The sequence below is a fragment of the Triticum aestivum genome, chromosome 2B, assembly GCF_018294505.1.
Source record: "Triticum aestivum cultivar Chinese Spring chromosome 2B, IWGSC CS RefSeq v2.1, whole genome shotgun sequence".
Lineage (NCBI taxonomy): Eukaryota > Viridiplantae > Streptophyta > Magnoliopsida > Poales > Poaceae > Triticum > Triticum aestivum.
In genome coordinates, this window is record NC_057798.1 from 745,905,712 (window position 1) to 745,917,934 (window position 12,223).

The window sequence follows — 12,223 nt, forward strand, 5'->3', positions numbered from 1 at the left end:
GTATGTTATTAGCCTCCCATGCACGAAAGCAGATTGGTCATCAGATATAATGTCAGGCAATATGTTCTTCAATCTGTTAGCCACAACCTTCAAAGCTATCTTATAGAGCATGTTACATAGACTAATAGGTCTAAACTATGATAGAAGTGATGGATTTAGTACCTTTGGAATTAGGACGAGAATTGTCTCACTGATGCTTTCGGCGCTCCCCTCTCCTCTTACTATCTGTAGGACTACATTTGTTACCTCATCGCCACAAATATCCCAATGCCTTTGATAATAGTGTGCAGGGAATCCGTCGGGGCCTGAGCCTTGGTGGGGAACATTTGGAAAAGAGCATTCTTTACCACATCTCTTGTATAGGGGTGCTACTTCTTGAGCTTGCGTTGGCTTTTCCCTTGAAGAGGAAAGGGTGATGCAGCAAATTAGAGATAATTATTTCCCTAAGTTAAGAACCAAGGTATCAATCCAGTAGGAGAAACACGCAAGTTCCCAATATATGCACCTACACAAAAAATCAAACACTTGCACCCAACACGAAAAAGGGGTTGTCAATCCCTTCGCCGTCACTTGCAAAGGTGAGATCTGATAGAGATAGATATAAAATATTATTAAAACGTAAAAGTAAATAAATTGTAGCAAGGTATTTTTGATATATAGATCTGAAAATATATAAAGGAAAATAGACCCGGGGTCCACAGGTATCACTAGAGGCTTCTCACTTGAAGGCAAATAATATGGTGGGTGAAAAAATTGCTGTCGAGCAATTGATAGAAAAGCGCAAAGTTATGTCAATATCCAAGGCAATGATTATGAATATAGGCATACGTCCATGTCAAGTAGACCGACTCCTACATGCATCTACGACTATTACTCCAAACATTGACCGCTATCCAGCATGCATCTAGAGTATTAAGTTCATAAGAACGGAGTAACGCCTTAAGAAAGATGACATGATGTAGAGGGATAAACTCAAGAAATATGATGAAAACCCCATCCATTTACCCTTGATGGCAACAATACAATACGTGCCTTGCTACTCCTACTTTGTCACTGGGTGAGGACACCGCAAGATTGAACCCAAAACTAAGCACCTCTCCCATTGCAAGAAAAACAAATCTAGTTGGCCAAACCAAACCGATAATTCGAAGAGAAATACAAAGATATCAAATCATGCATATAAGAATTCAGAGAAGATTCAAATAATATTCATAGATAAGTTGATCATAAATCCACAATTCATCAATCTCGACAAACACACCGCAAAAGAAGATTACATCGGATAGATCTCCAAGAACATTGAGGAGAACTTTGTAGTGAGAATCAAAGAGAGAGAAGAAGTCATCTACCTAATATCTATGGACCCGTAGGTCTGTAGTAAACTACTCATGCTCCATCGTAGGGGCAATAGAGTTGATGTAGATGCCCTCCGTAATCGAATCCCCCTCCGGCAGGATGCCGGAAAAGTCCCCAAGATGGGATCTCACGGGAACAGAAGGTTATGGCAACAGAAAAGTGTTTTGGTGGATGCTTTTGGTCATTTGGGAATTTATAGGCCAACAATTAGGGTTAGAAGACCTTCGAGGGGCCCACAAGCCTGGGGACGTCCCCCCCCCAGGGCGTGCCCTCGAGGTCTATGGCCTCCTCGGGACTCCTCTGACTTCATCTCCAAGTCCTACGTGCATCTTCTAGTCCAAGAAAAGTCGTCACGAAAGTTCTATTCCGTTTGGACTCCATTTGATATTCCTTTTCTGTAAAAGTCAAAACCAAGGAAAAAACATAAACTGGCACTGGTCTCTAGGTTAATAGGTTAGGCCCAAAAATAATATAAAATAGCATATTAATGCCTATAAAACATCCGAAATAGATAATATAATAGCATGGAACAATAAAGAATTATATATACATTGGAGACATATCAAGCATCCCCAAGCTTAATTCCTACTCGTCCTCGAGTAGGTAAATGATAAAAATAGAATTTTTGATGTGGAATGCTACCTAACATATTTATCCATGTAGTTTTCTTTATTGTGGAATGAATGTTTAGATTCACAAGATTCAAAACAAAAGTTGAATATTGACATAAAAACAATAATACTTCAAGCATACTAATAAAGCAATCGTGTCTTCCCAAAATAACATGACCAAGGAAAGATATCCCTACAAAATCATATGGTCTGGCTATGCTCCATCTTCATCACACAGAGTATTAAATCATGCACAACCCCGATGACAAGCCAAGCAATTGTTTCATACTTTTGATGTTCTCAGACTTTTTCAACTTTCACAAAATACATGAGCGTGAGCCATGGATATAGCACTATAGGTGGAATAGAATATGGTGGTTGTGGAGAAGACAAAAAGAAGGAGATAATCTCACATCAACTAGGCGTATCAACGGGCTGTGGAGATGCCCATCAATAGATATCAATGTGAGTGAGTAGGGATTTCCATGCAACGGATGCACTAGAGCTATAAGTTTATGAAATCTCAAAAAGAAACTAAGTGGGTGTGCATCCAACTCGCTTGCTCATAAAGACCTAGGGCAATTTGAGGAAGCCCATCATTGGAATATACAAGTTGAGTTATATAACGAAAAATTCCCACTAGTATATGAAAGTGACAACATAAGAGACTCTCTATTATGAAGATCATGGTGCTACTTTGAAGCACAAGTGTGGAAAAAGGATAGTAACATTGTCCCTTCTCTCTTTTCTCTCATTTTTCGGTGGGCTTCTTTGGCCTCTTTTTTTGTGGGCTTCTTTGGCCTCTTTTACTTTTTTTATAAAGTCCAGAAACTCATCCCAACTTGTGAGGGAATCATAGCTTCCATAATCCTTTCCTCATATGAGACAATGCTCTAATAATAATGATCATCCCACTTTTATTTACTTACAACTCAAGAATTACAACTCGAAACTAGAACAAAAATATGATGGAACGGTGGAAGTTGCATCGAAATATATATCGAAATGGCTATGGAAATGCCATAATAGGTAGGTATGGTGGCTGTTTTGAGGAAGGGTATATGGTGGGTTTAATGCACCGGCGAAAGTTGCGCGGTACTAGAGAGGCTAGCAATTGTTGAAGGGTGAGAGTGCGTATAATCCATGGACTCAACATTAGTCATAAAGAACTCAGATACTTATTGCAAAAATTTATTAGCTATCGAAACAAAGTATTAGATGCATGCTCCTAGGGGATAGGTTGGTAGGATTTAACCATCTCGTGCTCTCGACTTCCACACAAACGATGACAATCAATAAATAAATCATGCTCCGACTTCATCACATAATGGTTCACCGTACATGCATGCTACGCGAATCACAAACTTTAACACAAGTATTTGTACCAATCCACAATTACTCACTAGCATGACTCTAATATAACCATCTTTATATCTCAAAAATAACATAAGGAATCAAACTTCTCATAGTATTCAACGCACTTTATATGAAAGTTTTTATTATATCCCTCTTGGATACCTGTCATATTAGGGCTAAATTCATAACCAAATAAAATTACCATGCTGTTTACAGAGAATCTCAAAATTATATAATTGAATCATGAGAGTTCAAAAATTTCTTGTCAGGACCCCGACTCAGAGCCACACCGATCTAGCATGTAACACTTCATATCACTTTGCGGCGTCACACACGGTTTTCCCACGGGCGTCGCCTTACCTTGCCCAGGACCGTTTGCGCCTTTTGGCACACGTATATGATAGTGTCGCTAGCATCATATGACAAGGAGCCCGAGCTGACATGGCTAGTTGTGAACCCCTAGTGGCACTAACTTATAGGTACATGCATACATGACCCAGCATTCGAACGTGTCGGTCATCAGAGAGTGAATCCGGGCTGTAGCAACTGGGCTAGCAGGACTCCAATAAACTGGGCTGTAGCAGGCTAACAGGACTCCGGTAGTCATCGTGTGACATTTCCCCGTAGGGATAGACACAGGAATGAAGAAGCACACATGCCGGCCAGCCTAAGTGTTCCGGAGCAGTCGCAAGCTACCAAGGCTCAGTGGAAGCACTAGGAGACATTTCCCGGTAAGAGATGTTACCAAGGATAAACAACTAGATAGTCAGATCCCACACATACCAAGCATTTCAATATCATACACACAATATGCTCGATATGTGCAAATACAACATGGCATCACAACATGACTCTACAACTCAAGAATTTTATTCAATAGGCTCCGAAGAGCGAGATATTACAAACATGGGTCTCTCGACCCAACATTCAGAGCATACAAGTCAAAGCACATGCGGAAGTTTAACATGTTTGAGTACAGGCATCTATAAATGAAAAAGGCCGAGAAGCCTGACTATCTACCAGATCCTGCCGAGGGCACAAGATCGTAGCTGAGGTAACAAGCTAAACGTCGAAGTCCACATGAAACTACTAGCGAGACTGAAGTCTCTCTGCAAAACATAAATTAAGCAAACGTGAGTACAAATGTACCCAACAAGACTTATATCAGAACTATCTACATATGCACCAGTATCAACAAAGGGATGGTGGGGTTTAACTGCAGCAAGCCAGCTTTGACTCAGTGGCTTTCCTAGTCTACGACTGCAAGTAACTCTTTTGAGGTGGCGCACACGAGTCCACATATTTACCATATCAATACACCACTATGGATCAGCTCCCGTCTCCCTACGAGAACGCCATCCATAACACTCACGCTTATCTTGCGTATTTTAAAGTATCCACTTTCACTTGTCTATGAACTGTATAGCAACCACTACAAGAAATATGTCAACTAGTGACCTTTTGTCAGTGACCCTGGAAGAATTGGTCATAGATCTATGACCATTTCAGACCAATTGGTCAAAAGCTGTTCCGGGGGCTCCAAACCCTAAACCATTGCGACCATTTTGGTCAGAAAGGTCGTAATTTCCTTACACGAAATGGTCACAAAGCAAACAGTGCTAGTCCGCTGCCTTATTTCTAGTTGTTAATGACCAATATAGATGGTCATAGCCTTGTAGATTGTGGTGGGTTGTGATGACTAGGCGCCATCTCATCAGTTTTTCCTATGTGTCATGTCCATGTGGCAGTTTTTGCCCTAGGTTGTGAAGCAACCTAGATTTCTGTTATTCCAAAAATTCCCAAAAAATTCTCATAAATGTTTTGGATCATATCTTCATCAAATATGTCAAAAACATTCCTTGCCTAGTTCAAAAATAATTCGAAAATATTCATTTTCCTATTCTGTTCAGAGCAACACTTTGTGAAGGAAGTACCACTTTGGCATGTCCAAATGGTATCTATTTTCTACAGTGCTTTCCTATGCCCAAATAACCATCCTCCACCAAATGCCAACTCAACCCATTCATTATTTTGAGCCCACCTTCAACACTCGTATTTATGTCCAGTGTGGTACTTTGTAAAGCAAGTACCACCTAGGCTCCTCCTTTTGAGGTGAAAAATTGTGAAGACGGTCTTCTTAGTAACTGATCATCCGCAGCCAAAACTCACGCCCATTAGCCATGTGCATTTCCCGTACCGCAAATCAAACACTTGGCTGCTTATTCATGTTTGAGCATCGATCGGTCTCCTCGTGAGAATCTTATGTTGTGATTTTCTTCCTAGCACCTACCTGGGTAGTGCCCAACCCACTAGACATGCCTAGGCCGCCTAGAACACATGGCAACGCCACGACCACGCGGTGACCACACGGCGGGCATGCGAGCTTACGCGCTCTAGAGTTGGGGCCCTCGGCCACCGTCCAAACCTCGATGTCTCGCTATCAAACCATGTATTTCTGATTAAATACATACTTATTTACCTAGAAATGATTTTCTGGAAAAAATCAAGAGCAAACTATGAGGCAGCTGTAGTTCAAATTTGACCTATTTCCAACTGAATCGACGACAATTTGTCTTTTTCACCAGAGGTGGATCAAAACTTTTTTCACCCAACCATTTTGTCAATTGTGCATTATATATGGCCTAGTATTTTATAAATTTGATTTGGTCCATTTTTGCAACAATTATTTGGTAGTTCCTTCACAAAAAAACCTCCTTTTGGGCACTCGGAAATGAAAAATGACTTTTCCATGCAAAGAAAATGAAAACTTCCTTAGGCAACATTGTTTGGAATTCCAAGATGTACCCTTGTGCACAATATGAGATCATTTGAACAAACTGTGCCATGAATGTAGCCATAAGATTGATCATTTCTGAGAACACTTTTTAAAATAATTACCGTATTACAAGTTTATTATTTTTCCCGGAAACTTGGTCACATATAATGACACAATGTGAAGGTTTTCCAATTTTTTGATTTTTTTTTAATTTTTATGCCCGTTTCGAAATGCGGTCAAAACGAAGGGCTTGACCGTTCCTATCTAGTGGTTGAATCTTGGAATTTTTTTGGTGTTTCTCTGATAAAATAGATACTTATGTACCTAGAAATGATTTTTGGAAAAAAAAATAAAGAGCAAACTACAAGGTAGCTGCAGTTCAAATTTGACCCGCTCCAACTGAATCAACGGGAATTTGTCTTTTTCACCAGAGGTGGATCAAAACTTTTGACACCCAACCATTTTTTCAATTATGCATTAAATATGTCCTACTATTTTATAAAATTGATTAGGTCCAATTTTGCAACAAATATATGGTAGGTCCTTCACAAAAAAAACTCATTTCGGGCACTCGGAAAATGGAAAATGAATTTTCCGTGTAAAGAAAATGAAAACTCCCTTCGGCAACATTGTTTGGAATTCCAAGATGCAAGCTTGTGCACAATATGAGATCATTTGAACAAACTATGCCATAAATGTGGCCATAAGATTGATCATTTGGCTTGAAAGCCATGAATCTTCACGCATGATATCTCATTTCTGAGAACACATTTTTAAAATAATTACCGTATTACAAGTTTATTATTTTTCCTGGAAACTTGGTCACATATAATGACACAATGTGAAGGTTTTCCAATTTTTTGATTTTTTTGAATTTTTTTATGCCCGTTTCAAAATGCAGTCAAAACGGCGGGCTTGACCGTTCCTATCTAGTGGTTGAATCTTGGAAGTTTTTTGGTGTTTCTCTGATTAAATAGATACTTATGTACCTAGAAATGATTTTTTGGAAAAAATAAAGAGCAAACTACGAGGCAGCTGCTGTTCAAAGTTGACCTGCTTCAAACTGAATCGACGGGAATTTGTCTTTTTCACCAGAGGTGGATCAAAACTTTTTACACCCAACCATTTTGTCAGTTGTGCATTAAATATGTCCTACTATTTTATAAAATTGATTAGGTCCAATTTTGCAACAAATATATGGTAGGTCCTTCACAAAAAAAACTCATTTCGAGCACTCGGAAAATGGAAAATGATCTTTCCGTGCAAAGAAAATGAAAACTCCCTTAGGCAACATTGTTTCGAATTCCAAGATGCACCCTTCTGCACAATATGAGATCATTTGAACAAACTATGCCATGAATGTGGCTATAAGATTGATCATTTGGCTTGAAAGCCATGAATCTTCACGCTTGATAGCTCATTTCCGAGAACACTTTTTTAAAATAATTACCATATTACAATTTTATTATTTTTTCTGGAAACTTGGTCACATATAATGACACAATGCGAAGGTTTTCCAATTTTTTTATTTTTTTTATTTTTTATGCCCGTTTCAAAATGCGGTCAAAACGGCGGGCTTGACCGTTCCTATCTAGTGGTTGAATCTTGGATTTTTTTGGTGTTTCCCTGATTAAATAGATACTTATGTACCTAGAAATGATTTTTGGAAAAAATAAAGAGCAAACTACTAGGCAGCTGCAGTTCGAATTTGACCCGCTTCCAACTCAATCGACGGGAATTTGTCTTTTTCACCAGAGGTCGATCAAAACTTTTGATACCCAAACATTTTGTCAATTATACATTAAATATGGCCTAGTATTTTATAAAATTGATTAGGTCCAATTTTGCAACAAATATATGGTAGGTCCTTCACAAAAAAAACTCATTTCGGGCACTCGGAAAATGGAAAATCAATTTTCCGTGCAAAGAAAATGAAAACTCCCTTAGGCAAACATTATTTGGAATTCCAAGATGCACCCTTGTGCACAATATGAGATCATTTGAACAAACTATGCCATGAATGTGGCCATAAGATTGATCATTTAGCTTGAAATCCAACAATCTTCACGCTTGATAGCTCATTTCTGAGAACACTTTTTTAAAATAATTACCGTATTACAAGTTTATTATTTTTCCTGGAAACTTGGTCACATATAATGACACAATGCGAAGGTTTTCCAATTTTTGAATTTTTTGAATTTTTTTATGCCCGTTTCAAAATGCAGTCAAAACGGCGGGCTTGACCGTTCCTATCTAGTGGTTGAATCTTGGAAGTTTTTTGGTGTTTCTCTGATTAAATAGATACTTATGTACCTAGAAATGATTTTTTGGAAAAAATAAAGAGCAAACTACGAGGCAGCTGCTGTTCAAAGTTGACCTGCTTCAAACTGAATCGACGGGAATTTGTCTTTTTCACTAGAGGTGGATCAAAACTTTTTACACCCAACCATTTTGTCAATTGTGCATTAAATATGTCCTACTATTTTATAAAATTGATTAGGTCCAATTTTGCAACAAATATATGGTAGGTCCTTCACAAAAAAACTCATTTCGGGCACTCGGAAAATGGAAAATGATCTTTCCGTGCAAAGAAAATGAAAACTCCCTTAGGCAACATTGTTTCGAATTCCAAGATGCACCCTTGTGCACAATACGAGATCATTTGAACAAACTATGCCATGAATGTGGCTATAAGATTGATCATTTGGCTTGAAAGCCATGAATCTTCACGCTTGATAGCTCATTTCTGAGAACACTTTTTTAAAATAATTACCATATTACAATTTTATTATTTTTTCTGGAAACTTGGTCACATATAATGACACAATGCGAAGGTTTTCCAATTTTTTTATTTTTTTTATTTTTTATGCCCGTTTCAAAATGCGGTCAAAACGGCGGGCTTGACCGTTCCTATCTAGTGGTTGAATCTTGGATTTTTTTGGTGTTTCTCTGATTAAATAGATACTTATGTACCTAGAAATGATTTTTGGAAAAAATAAAGAGCAAACTACTAGGCAGCTGCAGTTCGAATTTGACCCGCTTCCAACTGAATCGACGGGAATTTGTCTTTTTCACCAGAGGTGGATCAAAACTTTTGACACCCAAACATTTTGTCAATTATGAATTAAATATGGCCTAGTATTTTATAAAATTGATTAGGTCCAATTTTGCAACAAATATATGGTAGGTCCTTCACAAAAAAAACTCATTTCGGGCACTCGGAAAATGGAAAATCAATTTTCCGTGCAAAGAAAATGAAAACTCCCTTAGGCAAAAATTATTTGGAATTCCAAGATGCACCCTTGTGCACAATATGAGATCATTTGAACAAACTATGTCATGAATGTGGCCATAAGATTGATCATTTAGCTTGAAAGCCAAGAATCTTCACGCTTGATAGCTCATTTCTGAGAACACTTTTTTAAAATAATTACCGTATTACAAGTTTATTATTTTTCCTGGAAACTTGGTCACATATAATGAACAATGCGAAGGTTTTCCAATTTTTTGATTTTTTTTTGAATTTTTTATGCCCGTTTCAAAATGCGGTCAAAACGGCGGGCTTGACCGTTCCTATCTAGTGGTTGAATCTTGTAATTTTTTTTGGTGTTTCTCTGATTAAATAGATACTTATGTACCTAGAAATGATTTTTGGAAAAAATAAAGAGCAAACTACGAGGCAGCTGCAGTTCAAATTTGACCTGCTTCAAACTGAATCAACGGGAATTTGTCTTTTTCACCAGAGGTGGATCAAAACTTTTGACACCCAACCATTTTGTCAATTGTGCATTAAATATTTCCTACTATTTTATAAAATTGATTAGGTCCAATTTTGCAACAAATATATGGTAGGTCCTTCACAAAAAAAACTCATTTCGGGCACTCGGAAAATGGAAAATGAATTTTTCGTGCAAAGAAAATGAAAACTCCCTTAGGCAACATTGTTTCGAATTCCAAGATGCACCCTTGTGCACAATATAAGATCAATTGAACAAACTATGCCATGAATGTGGCCATAAGATTGATCATTTGGCTTGAAAGCCATGAATCTTCACGCTTGATAGCTCATTTCTGAGAACACTTTTTTAAAATAATTACCGTATTACAAGTTTATTATTTTTTTTGGAAACTTGGTCACATATAATGACACAATGCGAAGGTTTTCCAATTTTTTGATTTTTTTGAGTTTTTTATGCCCGTTCCAAAATGCGGTCAAAACGGCGGGCTTGACCGTTCCTATCTAGTGGTTGAATCTTGGATTTTTTTTGGTGTTTCTCTAATTAAATAGATACTTATGTACCTAGAAATGATTTTTGGAAAAAATAAAGAGCAAACTACGAGGCAGCTGCAGTTCAAATTTGACCCGCTTCCAACTGAATCGACGAGAATTTGTCTTTTTCACCAGAGGTGGATCAAAACTTTTGACACCCAACCATTTTGTCAATTATGCATTAAATATGGCCTAGTATTTTATAAAATTGATTTGGTCCAATTTTGCAACAAATATATGGTAGGTCCTTCACAAAAAAACTCATTTCGGGCACTCGGAAAATGGAAAATGAATTTTCCATGCAAAGAAAATGAAAACTCCCTTCGGCAACATTGTTTGGAATTCCAAGATGCAAGCTTGTGCACAATATGAGATCATTTGAACAAACTATGCCATGAATGTGGCCATAAGATTGATCATTTGGCTTGAAAGACATGAATCTTCACGCTTGATAGCTCATTTATGAGAACACTTTTTTAAAATAATTACCGTATTACAAGCTTATTATTTTTCCTGGAAACTTGGTCACATATAATGACACAATGCGAAGGTTTTCCATTTTTTTATTTTTTTTTGAATTTTTTATGCCCGTTTCAAAATGCGGTCAAAACGGTGGGCTTGACCGTTTCTATCTAGTGGTTGAATGTTGGAATTTTTTTGGTGTTTCTCTGATTAAATAGATAATTATGTACCTAGAAATGATTTTTGGAAAAAATAAAGAGCAAACTACGAGGCAGCTGCAGTTCAAATTTGACCCGCTTCCAACTGAATCGACGGGAATTTGTGTTTTTCACCAGAGGTGGATCAAAACTTTTGACACCCAACCATTTTGTCAATTGTGCATTAAATATGGCCTAGTATTTTATAAAATTAATTAGGTCCAATTTTGCAACAAATATATGGTAGGTCCTTCACAAAAAAAACTCATTTCGGGCACTCGGAAAATGGAAAATGAATTTTCCGTGCAAAGAAAATGAAAACTCCCTTAGGCAACATTGTTCCGAATTCCAAGATGCACCCTTGTGCAAAATATGAGATCATTTGAACAAACTATGCCATGAATGTGGCCATAAGATTGATCATTTGCTTGAAAGCCATGAATCTTCAGGATTGATAGCTCATTTCTGAGAACACTTTTTTAAAATAATTACCGTATTACAAGTTTATTATTTTTCCTGGAAACTTGGTCACATATAATGACACAATGTGAAGGTTTCCCAATTTTTTGATTTGTTTTGAATTTTTTATGCCCGTTTCAAAATGCGGTCAAAACGGCGGGCTTGACCGTTCCTATCTAGTGGTTGAATCTTGGAATTTTTTTGGTGTTTCTCTGATTAAATAGATACTTATGTACCTAGAAATGATTTTTGGAAAAAATAAAGAGCAGACTACGAGGCAGCTGCAGTTCAAATTTGACCCGCTTCCAGCTGAATCTACGGGAATTTGTCTTTTTCACTAGAGGTGGATCAAAACTTTTGACGCCCAACCATTTTGTGAATTGTGCATTAAATATGGTCTATTATTTTATAAAATTGATTAGGTCCAATTTTGCAACAAATATATGGTAGGTCCTTCACAAAAAAACTCATTTCGGGCACTCGGAAAATGGAAAATGAATTTTCTATGCAAAGAAAATGAAAACTCCCTTAGGAAACGTTGTTTGGAATTCCAACATGAACCCTTGTGCACAATATGAGACCATTTGAACAAACTATGCCATGAATGTGGCCATCAGATTGATCATTTGGCTTGGAAGCCATGAATCTTCATGCATGATAGCTCATTTCTGAGAACACTTTTTAAAAATAATTACCGTATTACAAGTTTATTATTTTTCCTGGAAACTTGGTCATA